The sequence below is a fragment of the Numida meleagris genome, chromosome 7 (genome assembly GCF_002078875.1).
Source record: "Numida meleagris isolate 19003 breed g44 Domestic line chromosome 7, NumMel1.0, whole genome shotgun sequence".
Lineage (NCBI taxonomy): Eukaryota > Metazoa > Chordata > Aves > Galliformes > Numididae > Numida > Numida meleagris.
In genome coordinates this window covers 21,733,288-21,750,228 of record NC_034415.1, presented here as the reverse complement: position 1 = coordinate 21,750,228, position 16,941 = coordinate 21,733,288, and the positions used below count along the sequence as shown (strand labels likewise).

The 16,941-nt window shown below is 48.0% G+C and overlaps 2 long non-coding RNA genes across 2 annotated transcripts; one reads left to right on the top strand and one right to left on the bottom strand.

Annotated features, from left to right (window-relative positions):
* Positions 7,257-13,340, top strand: LOC110402796. The gene is made up of 3 exons (XR_002441311.1): positions 7,257-7,746; positions 9,088-9,314; positions 10,623-13,340. It is a non-coding gene; the product is annotated as an uncharacterized LOC110402796 (long non-coding RNA).
* On the bottom strand, positions 13,328-16,809 carry LOC110402797. The gene is made up of 3 exons (XR_002441312.1): positions 16,713-16,809; positions 16,463-16,638; positions 13,328-15,576 (listed from the first exon to the last, which is right to left on the bottom strand). It is a non-coding gene; the product is annotated as an uncharacterized LOC110402797 (long non-coding RNA).

The following is a 16,941-nucleotide window of genomic DNA, read 5'->3' as shown; positions in this document are numbered from 1 at the left end:
ATTTTCTCAGTGAAATCAGCAGCTTTCCTGGCTGCATACCCAGCCTTGTTGTTGATATGTTTCTCTCTGCTCCTGGATAAGAGCAGTACCTGTACAATAGCCAGCACTGAGATGGTACCTTATGGACAGCCTGCTTGACCAATTATAGGCTGAGCAAATAAAAAGCAAATGATGACAAGCAGAAGATGTGTTAGCTGGAACTCTCTCTAAGAGATCAAGGCACTCAATTCTTTGAGTAGCTCCCTAAGAGGCTGCCGACTATTTTTCTCCATCTTTTACATTGACTTCCTTTCCTTCATTTCAGCTGGATGTCCAATAGAGACCCTGCCACCCCAAAAGATGCTCCTCCTCCCCAGCTTTTCCCTCCTGCCCGTTTTAGAGAGCTTCCAGCCCACCCCAGGTGCTGTCTTCCAGAACCAAGCCTCAGTATTGGGAGTATAAAATTTTGCACCAGACTCATAAATCCACGTGTAATGTTTGCTCTGAATCCTACCAGCTTTTACTGCAGGTTTTATTAATGCTTTCTAACACACATGCCTCTTGTGATATAACTAGCTCATCAAATGCTATCCGGGGAAATTTTATTGGATTAATTTTTTCTTTTTTAACTCCATTCCTCCTGCAGCCAAGCCCTGCTCTCTTCTGCTGCTCTCTCCCCACACAGGCACAGCTGCTCCAGCATTAGAGACAACTTTATGTTGCCTATAAAACTGTCTCACTGTCAGCTCAGTGATTGGCTGGTATTTCTATTCTCTGGTCATTCAGCTGACTGGAGGCTTGGAGCAAGGTGCAGAGCAGGAGGGTTTATAGCCAAGCAGATGAGCTGGGGAAGCTCAAAATGGAATTGACTGTATTTTGCAGAAGAGCTCTGAGCAAGGTGCAGAGAGGCTGTGTCACACCTAAGGTGCCACATAGGCAGATGTAGGAAGGGACGGGCACATCTCATTTCCTAAGTCACAACAACCTCTTTTCACGGAGTAAGCTGGACCCAAAACACCAAAAAACAGCAGTTGGGCTAAGCCAAGGGCTGAGCTATTTCCTCAATCGCAGGGATGTGCTGTGGACAGGGGATAAATGGCTCCATCTGAAATAGTCATGGATTTCCAGGCATTGATCTCAGACCTGGGAAACATGCTTGAATGGTTAAAAGGTATAAATTGCTTTAAATTAATCATTGATTTAATCCGCCTCCCCAGAAGCTGGGATAACCATGCTATTGAATCCGGAATAAGCTCCAGTTGCAGACAGAACTGTAAGAGGAATGCATGTATTCAGTGCTTTGGCTTCTTGCTCTTTCTGTGAGGTATATACTATTTCCCACTGAGATGAGTAGGTGTTGCACGATCCCCAGCAGCGAGCAGAAAATCTCCAAGGGAAGAACGAGTGCATTTTCAATCCTCCCAGCATCAAATCACACTCATTCAGAAACACAAAGGAGCCGACAGAAAATTTCTCCCAGGTGAGATAGGGATGGGGGGAGCGTTTCCCTCCAGTCTTTACTAAATGGGGTTAAATGAGACAAATGCCTGCCGCCCTGCTGCACCCAGGCATAAGTAAGGATCAGCTTCCTCCTGGATGAGCTGATAGTAAAAGCCTGGAGACAGAGATGTGGGGCTTGTAAGGAGGAGACAGGCCCTGGGGAAGATGCTCAGAGGAGCTGATGAGCAGTCTCCCTGTGCCCCTGCAGACACCTCTCCTGTTTTAGAGAAATAAATGGGCATCTGTGAGAACATGGAGGGGAAACCTTGTCATTAGAGGAGACCATCTTACTGCTTTCAAACAGTCACAGAAACAGCAGCACAAGCTGTTTCCAGTTGTTATTTGTTTGTCTTTTTCTTCTTCAGTCATATTGTTTGCATCTCTGATTACATCTGCTGATGAGGACAGGGTGATGAAGAAGGGATGTCTGGCTCTGCTCCCATTTGTGTCACTGGAGGGTCCATCACGAAAGAGCTCCTGTAAGCCAAAGTCAGCTTCTAATGATGCTTCAATTTCTCAGCTCCACAAGTTTAGTTAAAAAAGGATGTGAAATTGGATTGGAATTTCACATTGTCCTGGTGCTGAAGATTAGGTGGGAACCCAGTGCTTAATTTCTTACCTGGTCTTAGTCAGTCTGTTGGGTGTAGGAGTTTGTAGGGTCTTGACAATGGTAAAGGCAGCATGTCAGCTCAGCTTTTCCCTATATGCGCGTGGTCCGCATGTGGGATATGGAAAGGGAAATTGCAATCTCAGTGACTCCTAAACCTAAAAACCATTAAAAGCCTAAAAGCCATCCCACCCTACCAGTTGTCTACCCATGCTTTCTCAAAACTGTTCGTAGCTGTCAGGGGATCTTTTCCCCTTTTGCTCTTGAAGGCAAAGAGACTTTTATCACATACAGCTGATCTCCATCCTGTGGGAAGCAGTTGCTCCCTATAGACAAGTGGGTAGTTATGGGGTCTGATGTGGGGCATGTGCGTGTCTATGTCTGCCATGGACAAACACAGCATTTTGGATCTATTGTGTCTGAGAGCTGAATTCATCCAGACAGTGGATGCTTTTAGGGAGAGGGGATCCTGTTTGCTGTGTTCCATGATGACATTGGAGTGGCGGTGTAGGAACTGAGAGGCAGAAGATTAAATGTATTATGAGAGTGACTTGCGGCAGAGTTAATGGGTCGGAGTCAAGTGCTTTAACCAGATGCTTCCCCAAGCTCTATGAAAAATAAAACGTGTGCAAGCACAATGATGCTAGGAAATGTTTGACGTGATGACCTTATAATCACTTCATTTAAAGATGTGATTAATGACCTGTGCTTTGCCATGTTGTAACTTGATATCCCATATGGTGTCCACGGACATCTGCTCTCTACCAGAGAGTAAACATTCACAAGGCAGCGTCCTACAGACCTTGTTCACAGTTCACTGAAATCACTGCAACCTCTTCCATGAAGTGGTGTGGGATCTGTCTAAAGCACAGAAGGATCCAAATAGTCTCTCTGGCTTTCTTTTATGCACCCTGCTGCTGAGGAAATAGGACACGCATTGAAAAGGTTTCCAGAGTTTCACGTAAGGACAAGTAAGGGCTCCCAGTTCTGACCTTTAATTTTCATAGAAGTCTTGTTTATTTTGCTTCTCTGAGGAGTTAAGGACTCGCAAAGCTTTCTGCTCTTGTACTGTAGATTGAACCATGAGACACCCAGCAGATTTTGCAAGGCAGAAGAACTTTCAAGACATCTCACCTGTGTCCAAGGTGTAAAATACCTTGGAGAGACATGAACCACTTTTCAGCACTGGCTGTTTTTCCAGGTCTTACTCATCACAGTAGATGCGTAGAGCCTCAGCCCTTGGGTTACAAATGTTGGGTGAGAAACAAGGGCATCAGCACCCTAGGTAGTGTTAGTCTGATCAAGGACATGACTCTCCTCCACAGAGAAACACCATCTGCTGACAACATTGAGTCTGACATTCCTCAAAGCTAGATTTTCCAGGAATCAAAACTGGCTGGAGTATTGTGATTTATGCTGATGATAATTAGTGTCTCGTGTGGTCTGGCATGCTGCAAGCTGACCATCAGGTGGATACAACAGGAGGAAATTAAGTCTTGTCTTGTTGGCCAACAGAGTTACATTAAATCTGTTCCAAAGAGGTTTTGGGCTTCATATCCACAACAGCTTAAACAGGAAAGCCATTGAACCATCATTTCAGGTCTTCTTCAAGATCAAAAACCCAGTTCACTGCCACTGATTGGTGAGATCATCTAAATCCCATTCTCAAAATCATGGTCTCAACAGAAGAGCATAATGCTTTTGGAAGGACCGTTCCTTCTTCATGTGATGTTTGGGCCTGACATTCTCAGGTATGTAACTGGCTTTTTTTATCAGGTGAAAGCATTGATCACAGAAAGTCCACAGCGACCTCAAGGCTTGTGAGCAGTCACATTGCATCCAGTAGAACAATGTAAATTCCAAGCAAAAAAAACCCATATATTGAAGTGCTCTGCTGGATCAGGACCTCATTTCCATGACTCCTGCTCTATCAAGGTTGCTGATTTCTCTAGCTGCTCAAATGCAGATTAAGTGTATTTGTGTTTTCTTCTTGGAGAAGAAGGGGAAGATAAGAAAAAATATCATATGTAATAGGTAATGTAGAAAATATGTATAATGTATAAATTATATAATGCATACTCTGATTTCTGTCTGAGCTGCCATCAGGCCTTTAACTAAAATCTCGACCAGCACTTCTTGTAAAGAAGCAGCTGTCACGCTGAGGTTTCGGATGAACTACATTTGACATCATGAGGTAGAGCTGCTGATGGGCACGCTGTGCTTTTTTGCCTCTTCCTGATCAACTCCCCATTGGCCTGCTTTGCCCAGAAGAGAGAGCCACGTGCAACGGGAGAACGAACTGCCTGCTGGGATAATAAAGCCATACAACTTCAGGCCAGCTCTTCCAATGAAGCTTCTCGTTAATTAGTTTACCAGTGGGAACCTTTGAGAATTAAACACAGGAGACATAATCTCTCTGAAAGCTAATTACAAATATTTGCCCCTTGCTGATAAGTGACCTGCTAATTTCCTCCTGTTTGAGAAAGCTTCATTAAAAATTACTGTACTGTTTGTGTAACAGAAGAGTTGCTAGCACAGATGTCTCCCCAACAAGGATGCTGCCAGCTAATTTTCTTCAGCTCTCAGCATTTCCAGAGGTCTTCTTAGGAACGAGAAATTGGTTTGAATATCTGGAAGATGTTGTAGATGTGGTACTTTGGGTCATGGGTTAGAGGGCAATATTAGTGGTAGGTGGATGGTTGGTCTGAATCGTAGAGGTCTTTTCCAGCCCTAATGATTCCATGATTCTATAAAGCTTTTTGTTTGTTTGTTTGTCTGAAGGGGTAAAGGCTCCCAGACAGGGAGTCTGTTGCAGAGCTGGGATTTGAAGCCACTTCTCTGGAGCCCATCATGAAGCACTTGAATTGCATTAGCATTCAGAAACTTGGCATGAGGGTCCCACGCTATTCAGTGTAACACACAGACAAAAGAAACCCTTTCTCTGAAGTGCTTTGATGTGGGGATGGGAACACCTGGTAACAGATCTGGAACAGCAGGCCCAGCTGCTTTAGGTCATGGAGACAGTGGTGTGCATGATAAGAAAGCTCATGGGAAGAGCGGAGTGAAAGTATGAGCTATCCCTGCTGAGCTGCAGTGAGTGTCCTCGGGGACACCATGCATGGGGCATGGCTGCCAAGTCTCTTTTATTCAGAAACAACAAAAACTTAATCCGTGGTGAGATGGGACCAGACCACACATCTACCTTGCTTATGTCTTTTTGAGTGGAGGAGCACTCAAGCCAGATTTTAGTGTAAACCCACACTCAGGAAATGACAATGGGAAAAAGCAAGCAGGCAAATTTTGCCTCTCATTCAGAAATTTCTGACTTGAGTTAATGCTGGAATTCAGCAGAAAATGAGAACGAGCAGCTCCTCCAGATATATAGATCTGCATTCTGCAGAGGGCTGGGAGCTGAGCATGGTAGGGCTTCCTGCCTCCTGGTAAGTTCAAAATCAGCCTGGCAAAGCCCCCTGGCAAATGATGAATGCTGGTGAGCTACCAGGGCTCTGCGAGGTGGTGGATCTGTTCTGATTTATACCAGTGGGAAATCTAGCTTTAATTTTAGTTCTTGAATTAGCAGTTGTTTTAATCACACAAATGCAGCCTGCCAGGTTGTCAGGGCCACATACGTGAAACTCAGAACTGTTTCTTCAGTGGAGCCCTATATATGTCATATTTCTGCAAAGCCTTCCCCTTTTTATTGGGTTTATGGCCCATTAAGCTGAAAGTGTGATGGAGAGTCATGCAACAGCCAGCAATAACCTGAAGGAAGCAGCCTGCTTCATCACTGCTTCATGCAATTAGGGAATGGCTCACAGGTCATTTGGTATTAATTGACCCCATTAGAAGCTTGAGCACTTTTTGATTGCTGTTATACAATGTGATAGCAGGGGACTTGAATCAATGACCCCGGCAGGCTCATTCTGTCTGACAGCCTCTCTTGAATGGGTATGGCTTATGGGACCATTCCCATAGGGCTCTGTGGGGCTGTGCCAGGAGTTCAGCACTCCAGTTTTTACCTAGCAAAAGTCAGCGAGCACTCGACGACAGCTCTGCTGCAGGAAGGACTCTCTGAGTTGTGCCAAGCAAAGCCCAAGCAGCGGCGTCCTCTTCCATCACTTTTCTGCTGGGATTGAGTACGCTGAGCCATTTTGAAGCTCACCCTGCAGGGCCAGGGAATGCCTGCAAGAGATACTGCATCTCTGGAATGAGATTTCCCTGTTATTTCATGCAAGAAGGCTGCGCAAGGTGTCTGACCAGCGCTGGTCTCCTGGTACCCCCCTGCCCTCACCCAAGCCCCACAGTGCACTGACAGCACTGTGCCAGGCAGGGAGAAGGCAGAGCTGTCCTGGGAAGGGTTGAGCCCAGCTTCCTGCAAAGCTTGGTTTTTTTTTTGCCTCAGTTTCAAGGCCAACCTGTGAGGTGGGATGCAACAGAAGATGCTGCTTTGTTAGGAATGTGCAGGCTGGAGTAGTGCCTGGATAACAGAGAGAAGTGTGTGTTTGTTCCTCTTCAGCAATTTCTCCTTTGACCTTTGTTTTTCTGCATCTCTGTGCTATCTTTCCTCCTTCTCTTGAGAGAGAGAGCATGAAAGCAATCATTTTAAAAAGGAGAGAATGAATCATGTTTGATTCGGGTAGGATTTTTCTGCAATAAGCTGAAGAAGAGCCTTTGTCGAGTTGCTGCTGATAGCATCCAGGCTGCTTACAACAGTGTGGGTACAGATGAGGGAATGTGAGCATCTGCACAGCTGAGGAGGGACGACCTATGCTCTGTGCAGCTCACAGCTCACAGCCTGCCTTCGTTTTGTGGGCACTAGCTCTGCAGCCTGGCTAGTTTCTTAATGTAGGAGCCAAGACTGGCTGTGCTTGCAACAGGGTCTAGCATATTTGTAGAGAGATGCCAGCAGTACCTTTGGGTGGAGGCAAGGTCTGATAGCCGTGTTAGTTTTGCATCTGAAGATGCTCTTTGAATTCACCAGCTCTTACACTCTGAGCATTCCCATCTCTTGGAGGCTCAGCACCCTCCTGCCTTCCCCCCAGCCAGGAGTTGCCCCTCCAGGATGCTCAGCACCTGACATCAGCGGTTTGTTCCATTCGCAAAGCGCGCTTCCAGCCTTTATCATTTAAGTGCCCCCTGCGCTGCGAGCCGGGAACACAGCTGTTCCCAAATCCCTGTAGGGCAGCTGTGAGCCTTGCACCGGGGCTCGGGGCTGCCTCTAGCGGGGTGCAGCCTTCCGCTGCTGGGGAAAAGGGACTGTTCTGCTTCGGGTACCTCCGGCGGCTGAAGGGGCGGAGGCTGCAGCCTTCGAGTTGGAAAGGGAGAATAAAAAGGAGGCAGGGGGAGAGGCGGAGAGGCTGCCGGACAGCGGGCGGGGCTGGGGAGGAAGGGGAGGCAGCGAGGATGTGGAGCTGCGGCTGAGCCCCCTCCTGCCCAAGAAGGAGAGCATCAGCCCGGCGGACGGAGGGAAGCGGGGAGATGCGGCCGGGCTCGCACGGCGCCCGCTGAGCTCTCACCCAGCAAAGTTTCCCGAGCTCGGGGAGGAGGAGAGGGAAGGCGGCATGGGAGAGCCTGCTGCCTCCAGCCCGGCCCGGTCGGGACCCGCCGTGGCTTTGGCGCTGCTGTCTGAGGGCTGAAGGAGACCCCCGGGGCGCCTACAGGTAAAGTCCCCTCTCCCAAACACCGCGGCTCCCCGTGGCCCCGCAAGGGGCTTTCCCAAGCACTTTGTCCAGGGAAAAGTCTCTCGCTTCCCCTGAAGGCTTCTCCTGCGTGTGTTCGTGAGTCTGTATGTGCGCAGAGGATGGCTAGAGCTGTCTGACTGCGATTTCTGCGTGCTGCTCGCAGCCGCTCTTTCGCTGCCCCTCGGGAAAGCGGACTCATTTGGAGCCTGTTCTGCTGTGGTGGAAGGATGACAGCTCCATCCCCTTTGCTACAACCAAGAGGGAACTGTGCATGCTGCTGGCGTGGCTTTAAACGATAGCCATAAAACACTGCCTGGGTATGTCAGAATGTCCTCAGAGCTCCAGGAACATGCAGAGCTATGAATAAAACCCTCTGTTTGGCCCCATGAGAATATAGGGAGGGATGAATATTCCCCTACAAGGACTCGCTCTATTCTCTGGATTTCTAGCTTGGTTATGCAGCTTTTTTTTTTTTTTCTTTTTTCCTTTTTCTATTTTCCTCTTCCTGGTAGCAATGCTTGACACTAATGCATTTCAAGCTGAGATGTTGTTTGGAGTAGAAACCCAGTTTCTAAGTGATAAGGAAAGAACGTGTTTCACACAGCCCCAAAAGAACTTTTCCTAAAGGAAAAGAAGTTAGTCATTTCGGACGGTGATGGAAAGCAAGCTGGTTATTTTGGAACTGGTTGATTTGGCTGAAGTGGAAGCAGGAAGGTAAAAGCTGCCAGATTTCCTCTGGAAAATAACAGTGGGGGCAGACCCCCATCAGTGGGTTCTTGTGACTGCAGAGGGGATGGGGGGAGGACCCTCTCTTACTGTAATATCACCCTGAGCTCTAGAAGGTGACAGGATTCAGCCGCAGCCCCCAACACGCATTGCCAGGCAGAGGAACCAAGCTGCCAGGGCTCTGCTGGTTGCTATCGTTGCAGCCTTGAAAGCAGCCGGAAACCAGCACGGTCCCTTTGATGTAGCTACAGTGACAGCTGCTGTGTGATTCTTTTTACCCATCCCTTTAGAGCCCAGATAGCTCTCCTGGGAGCAGGGATATTCTCATGAGGTGGAAGCAAGTGAGGGCTGAGGAGCCAGGAGGGAGCAAGCCCCGTGGAGGGAGTCTGTGATGTGATTTAGAGTGTGTGGATGCTTAACCAGGAGCTGCCTTGCTGGTGAAAAGCAGGGCTCCAGCTCACAGCAGCGTGCTGAGGTTCCCAAGCAGAATAAGAGGACTCTGCTGGAGAAACACGTATGTTGTTAACCTGTCTGATGGAGAAAATGCCTTTCCCCTCTTGCACGTCCTCACTTCTGAAACACTTTTGCCTGCAGACTCTTCCCCAGACCAGGAGGAACCGCCCTGTCAGCTCCAGGTGATGTCTCACTGAGCAGGAACTTCACCGAAAGTTCACTGCTGCACTTCTATTCAGCTCGAAACAAAAGCCTGCGCAGGGGCAATGAGAGATGACACTGGAGACAGCAGCTGGAGGTGTGGGAAAATGTAATACCCTGGGAAACGCGTTGGAAATGGCTGGCTGATCTCACTGGTGTGTTGACGGGTAAGGATTTCTATTTCCTTAGTCATTTTTCTGTTGTTGGTGTGTGTGTGTGTGTGTGTGTGTGTGTGTGTGATTCTTTTTTTAATGTAGTGGCTGCAGAGCATTAGTAACACAGCAGTGATTTTGGCTCTTGCATTAGAAACCTGTGTGGTATCAGTTTTCTCCCTGTAGTCTTTTATGAATGTGATTTGACAGCAGAGGAAGAAAGAAGCTAGGGAGCCAGGCAGGGAAGTATGAGAGAGCAGACTGTTGTTGTTCCCAGTCAGGCTGGGATGAGAATTGTTCTCCTGCTTGTAAAATCAAAGGCATCACCAGAAAACTGCTGGCAATTTGGTTTCTGAAAATTTGGCTTCCTAGCAAAGTTCAGTGAACTCAAAGCCAGCTCCCATCACATCCAATGACCTCTTCTGTGGACAAGCTGCTTTTGTCAGTGAAGGATATGTATTCCTGCCTTTGGTCCTAGGAAAGGGTAGATTCTCACATGGACCCTCTTCTAACTTAATTTTCTCATTTGCAATGACCCTGCATCCAGGAGCTGGTGGTGCAGGGAAATTGCATTAGTTTGGCTTTACACTTGCTGAAGCAGACAGGCTTCCTGGCCCTTTCTACATGATCTTCTACGATCACACCCAACATGGTGTGATGCATGGTAGAAAGAGCAGTCTAGCAGGCAAAGCCCCCACAAATGCTCTAGGGACTCAGATACATTTTTCCACCTCATCACTGTCTTCTGTGACTATGGATAGAGTTTGTCTTGCTATGCATTTAACCATTAACTGCTCAGATTCTCTTTGTAGTTGACTCAACCTGCCTATTCTGGACAATTTGGCATGTCCTGGATCACCTTCTGGTGCCTTTTAGTCTCCACTGGCTAGAAGGTTGGCCTGGATGACTAGCTTCAACTACAAGACAACTGAGTAATGGAGCAAGCAGTCCCACTCTGTGTTATAACTTAGTACCCTTATCCTCCACAAATATATTGCATTCACGCTGTAGTTAGGGCTGTTCATAGCAGTACTGGGGTCTGCTATTTTGGACAGATGTTGCCTGGGTGATGATGAACACTGTGAGGCAGAGCCCAAGTCTTAGCTCTGGGCCATCATGTGCCTGGATTCAGGTGGGCTTCATCCACCTGGATGGCTAAGGCCATTGGGCCAGGGAGAGCCCAGATTTGGGAGCAGGCTTGGATTTGTACTTTGTTGTCGGTACCAGCAAACATGGAGAAGGTGCTGGTCACTTCCAGTGGCGGTGGAAAGTTGCCTTTGTTTTCTTGCTGTAACAGCTGCATGTGCTTTTCTTCTTCTGTAGTGATTTCAAGGGAGCAGAAGACCAGAGATAGCCTTCTCAGCACTGTGTGCGCCCTGTGAGGACTGAAGTGACCTCCAAGACTCACCTCAACATGTTCAGTGAAAAGAGCAGTGCTTCTTTGACCCAGAAGCCCAGCCAGAAAAAGACACGACCTCAGGGCCTCCCTTCCCCTGCCCTCTGCTGTGCGTGTGGACTTTGCATCATGCTGGCAGGGATTAACATCACTCTAGTGGGAGCATTTGCATTTGGGACCTTCCTCCCCATGAACAACCCTCCAATCATCATAGGACCCATCTTGCTGGTGGTGGCCTTCACATTCTTCGGTGCCTGCTGCATCTGCAGCCGGAGGCCACCTGCTCACGGGGCCAGAAAATCCAAACCAGGTTCCAACATCGGTCTCATCAAACCTGGCAACACTGCCTTTGAAATTGAAACTAGCGAGCACACAGTGCAGGATACCACTGCTGTTCAGCTGAGCCCCACAAATTCCCCCATCTCCTCGAAAAAGTCCACACCGGTCCATGAGAATGCGAAGGCTTGCAAACTCTTCACCATGGAAGGCAACGGGCCAGTGGCCAAGTACACACCAGGAGGAGAGGCAATACAGCTCAACCTGCCCAGAGACCTGGCCACATCCTAAACCCAGGCAGAGTTTTGTTAGCAGCCAGCCAGATGCTGCAGTGGGTGGGCTGGAATCTGAGGTGCACCATCCATCAGAGGTGTGGGGAAAGTGCTTGTGACAAGCCAGCAGGCAGACAGGCTTCTTTCAATCAATTGAAGGAGGAGGGATGGAACAGCAGGAAAATTCCAGATTTTTGCTGATAGGAACATGCCCATTACTTGGCTTCACAAAGAGAATTGCTAATGATGTCACTGTGAAAGAATGAACTGGACAGCTCCTGGGGGAAGACTGGCTTTTGGGGGAGCAGATTGGAAGAGGAGGATGAAATAATTTGTCTAGCAGGAGGTGGCAATGTGATGGCTGGAAGGAGGGGCTACATGGGGCTGACAAATGACACCTCTTTCTCTTCAAAAGTGAAGCAATTCTTGGATGTAATAGAAGCAGGAATGGAGTGAATTACAGCTTGCTGCCACTCGGTCACAAGAAGATTTCAGCATTTTAGGGCCGGGCTTTGCGGCAGTAGGGACATAATATATGTGTTTACTATTGAAAAAGCAGTGTAAAACAGTCTCCCCCCCTTTGGAAATCCTTGCCCCCTTTTTCCTTCATTTGGAAAACTTTACCATCCATTATAAGAGACAGCGAATCACAGGGATCACAGTTAGCATTGGCATTTTCCATGTTTTGATCACGCTGGGTTGCAGTGGTGCTGGAAGGTCAGCGTGGCTGGATCCTTGGGAACAAGCTCCTGGGGTAACTGGAGGTTGGGAGGACACTGCAAATGAAATCTTTGGGCAATGCTTATGCCCTGAGTGCTGGGGGAGGCATCTTCCTTTCCATTGTTTTATGGAGGTCAGGCCTGGGACACATCAGCTTGGGGCAGGGGACTAACAGCTGAACGGGCTTCAGTAGAGCTGTGCAGGAAGATGCTGATGGTATCTTCTTTCCTGAGGAGGCTGCCAGATCTATTGCATGCAGTGAGCAATGAGGTATGGAACTCCTTGCTGCAGGAAACCAGCTGCTGAAGGCACTCCTGGGCTTGCAAGTCAATGGGATGAGTTTGCAGAAGAGAATTCTTGAAGAGCCACTCAAAACAAAGGTACTTCCAGCTCAGAGAGACCCTGAGCTGTGCACAGAGTGCTGACTATTGCTGGCATTGTATTCTTCACTGGGAAGAAGTGCTGTGCTAATGGACCTCTTTCTCTCATGTATTTGGTGAGATGTGGGACCAGTGAGGAAGGAGAACTGCACTAGGCAGGGCCTGTTTGCCAGGAGGCAGCAGCAGGAGAATGGATTTTGAGTGTATCTTGCCCAAAGTGCTCCCCAGCCTCCAACACACTGTTGCTTAGGAGCTTCTTGAGCTGAAGTAGTGCCTCTATTAAGTAGCCCTGAATGGATTCCTTCTTCTGTCAACTTGTATCATCCACAATCCTGCAGCATGGTGTTGCATGATTTAATGAGAGGCCATGAAGATCCCTGTCCTTGTTTTATTTTCAGCCTGCACCCTACAATCTCCCTGTTGATGCCTCAAGCTCCTGGATTAGAAGGGCCAGCAAACAGCTCATGCCTCCCCACTGCACTCAGGTTTTCTGGGGCCTTTGTCTCATTTCTTTCAATTGTCTGTTTCCTATGGTACTTCCCATCTCTTGCTGTCGGAGGGAGGTAATGCTTCCCAAATTGGCCAGCAACCCATTCAGCCCAGAATCAGTGCTTTGCTAGGCTGAGCCTGAGGCCAGCACATAGGTATATGAAGAGCTGGTGGGGCTGAAGGGAAGATGCTAGAGGAGAGGGGAAGGCTGTGATGTGCCCAAGGTTCTCCTGGACCACCAGCAGATGTCTGCAAAGCATACAGTGAGGGCTGTATGGCTGGCGTGTTGGGATAGGTGGTGGCAAATGGGGCCATAAGGGAGCTGTTGTTCTGTGCAGTCCATGCATGGGCTCTGGTTGCTCTGGAGAGCTGTTGTGCAGCTGATGGCTGAATTTCATTCTTCAGTGAGAGGGAAGAGAAAACTCTGGCTTGAATGCTTCAACAGTTTGCTGCCTTTATCAGTTTCTTCTACATCAGGGAATTACATTCATGTGATTTTTTTTTTTTTTTTTTTTTTTTTTAAGCCTACTGGCTAGAAGGAGCAGAAGCAGGAGGATTCATGCCTGGGAAGATGTAGGCTCAAATCTGTGCTTCAGCCTCCAAGTCCTGGGCAAATCATTTAGTTGCACTGCTGCCCAGCTGCCTGCCTGTGCAGGAGGGAAGACAGCTGCTCCTAGCTCCAGAGAGAGGCTGTAATGATGAACAACTTTGCTAAGCAGGAGGGTTGGTATCAGCACACCTGAGTCTGGGGACTGCTTGAAGGTGGATGGGTCTGTCTGGTCTGATCTCTGCATGATCTCCTTTAGAGCTTGTTTTCACAGGTGATCTCCACTTCCAGCACTGACTTCTGTTTGGTTTGTGGGAACTGCAGTACTGAACTAAAGGCTCCCATAGTTTTTGCCTGCTGGTAATTGCTATAGGAAATAAGCAGAGTAACTTGCTGATCCAGGTTTGGCTCCCGGGTTGCTGGCTCACCAGCATTTTGGAATAGCGCACAACACCCTGCAAGTCCTTCAGAGGCATTGCCCACAGGATTATAGTTACTGCAGTGCTTTTCTTTGGGCACTTGGAGGCAAAAAGTAGTAAAACTAAGTGGTCACCATACAAATTCCTCTTCTGCTCATTGAAGGCTTGAAAACTGAGTCTGGAGTATGTGTACTGGAATTGCTCCTTATCACAGCTGCACCATGAAATGCTACCAGTGATGGTAGATCCCACACAAGAACACCTGCTGCTTTCCAAAGCATGGATGCTCTGCTTTTTCCTTTTGATATCCTTTGGGATTTCCGTGTCTGTCTGTCTATCTGCAACTGTGATTGCCTGTACTGATGTCATTGTGAATTTGTGCCTTCTTCTTGTGTAGCAGGAGACAGGGAGGCTTTCTTGTTCTCCAAGTCACAGTTTCTATTGTGAGAGTCTTTTTTTTAAAAAGGAGAATACTATTTATATATGTGCAATGTGGATTTTGGAAAAGACAGACTCATTAAAATAATTGCGCTCAGTGAGCGTTTGTCTTGCCTGCTCTTCCACTCTGTTGGTACCTTATGGGTGTGCCCTAAGGCAGCCTCTGTTCGTTTTTCTTGTGCTCCACGCTCTCCTGCTTGATTCTCCAGCTCAGGCAACTAACTTCAAGAAAAGATCATCCTTAGGAGTTCATGTTACCTCTGTTCTGAATGCAGCTTCTCTGGCAACGGAGTAGAATCATTGAGGTTGGAAAAGACCTCTCAGATCACCCAGTCCAACCCATCCCCACCGTGCCCTCTGACCATGTCCCTCAGTGCCACATCCCCACGGTTCTTGAACAGCTCCAGGGATCCTTTCCAGGCCTGGTTATGCAGTGTGGGGAAGGGTTAGAAGACTGTATCTGTGTGTGTGTGTGTATGTGTGTGTGTAGGATGGGTGCTGTCACCTTTCTGTGCTCCTTCTGGGCTTAGCCCATCACAGTCTCCTGGAGATGCAGCAATGAGGGACAGCATTGGGAATAAAGAAGATTTGAGAATCTCGCAAATTCACCCCGTGAAAGGGCTTCTCTCCCATGTGCAGCCAAGTGATTTGACACGAGAGGAAATCTCTCTGCTCCAGGGAGGCTGGCTGGTTAAGGACCTAGGAAATGAGCTGGCTAAGAAGGCTCCGCTAACAATGTATGTAAAATGCAAACCTGCTCCCTTCAGAAGGGATTTCTTTTGACCTTTAGAAAGAACTTCCTAGAAGGGCTTTTCTTTTCTTAAGGTAGGACCGGAGAAAAAGCACAGAGGAGGGTTTGCTGTGCATCTGCTGGTTTTTTTTCCTGGACCTGCAGCATTCCTGCCACCTTCCAGCACTAACCCTGACCCTGAGCTTCTCTCTCTACATGAAAGAATAACATAGAACCATTACATGGACTACAAACAACCCTTTCTAGTTCCAAGCCCAAATTAATTTGTATTATATTTCTTTTTATCCTTGTGGCAGCAAAGTCTTTCATCCGAGGTACCTTCAGGGAATGTCTACCTCTGAAACATTTTAGATTTGTTGCAGATTTCCTGGAGCCTCCCTGTGACGGGGCTGAGCTGGCTGACCCCTCCATCCTTCCCTCCTGTGGGACATCTGCTGTTCCCCAAAGCCCTCACCTCCCTCTGTGGTCCATTGCTCCATAAATGCTCACGAGCTGCCATTCTTTTGCAGAGCTCACAGAGAAGTTACAAACCTTCCAGATATCTCTGGGGCAAAAAATGGGGCTATTTTTTTTTTTCCTTGGGCAAATCCTAAAAGAGGGGAAAAAAAAATCCATGAAAATGCAGAAATATCCATGAAAATGTGAAGTATATATTTGCAAAGTCCCTCTTAAAAAAAAATATGTATATATATATATATATGACTGAGCTTTTATGTCATTAGTCTCCAGTGCATCCATAGCAAATGTGCTCAGCTTAGAGGCTGAAAGTCTGCTTTTCTCCAACTGCCAGCTGCTGTCAACATGCATCAGAGAGACCCTCAGACAGGGGTGACTTCCCTAGAGCATGCCATAAGCAGGGCAGCTTTTCTAAAACCTCTAACCCCTGGCTATCAGATGGGTGGCCCCAAAGAGCTCCTTGTTGGAGTGCCTCAGAGGGACACCCTGCCCACATCCCCGGTGTCATACAAAGCCATATGGGAGGGGGGGAATGCTCATCCTCCTCCTCAGCACCTGCTCTAGGACCAAGAACATGCAGCATCTCCCCTGGTGCTGTCCCACACCATGTGCTCTCTCACGTCCATCTCTGGGGCTGCGGTGCCTTATCAGACCCCTTCCTTTCATTGGGTCTGGAAAGCCAAAGCTCTCTCCACCAGTGCTTTTAGTAAGGGCACAGTGTGCACTTCCAGAGAGATCTCTCCTGAAATCCTCACCTGGATTTCTGGTATTCACCTGCTGTGCCAGAGAACACAGCTATGCATGGATGGATATTTGATGGAGATTGTCTCCAAGACACCGCATAAGAAGAAGAACAGAGTTGGGTTCTCTCTGAAGGAGCAGTGAGCTCACTGAATGACCCTGCTCTCTGTTTTCCTGAGAAATGATGCATTTCTCTGGCATAACACTGAATATGGCTCTGGGCCACACATACTTTCATGCAGACTCATTAAAACCATGTCTTTGATTCTTAAACTCACATTTGTTCTAGAGAGGAGCTGTCTGCTGGGAGAATTAATTCCTCTGACTCCAGTCATCTCCCTGGAAGTGCTGCTGTTGTCTTCGATTTCATGGCACGGATGATTACTCTTTTCCAACACCCAAGAATAACAAGATTAGGGAATTCGTGGCAATGAAGGCACAGAAGAGGGATTGGCTAAAAAAAGAGAAGATAAATTGAATTTTCCTTTGAAGAGAAAAGGAAAGGGGTATTTTGGGGAATTACATTACTGGTGTGATTTGGCTGTGCTGTGACCGAGTGACAGCTGATGTCTGCTCCTCAGGTGTGGGCAGCGCTCTTCTGGGGGAAAAGATGTGCGACAGTGCTCAGAGTCCTGGGGTGAAACGCTGCCATCAGGAAGGTGAGTGCAGCCCTCGAGAACAGGCAGCCCGGGGAAGCACTGGGGTCACTGTCCCTGGAGGCGTTCAAGAACCGTGGGGATGTGGCACTGAGGGACGT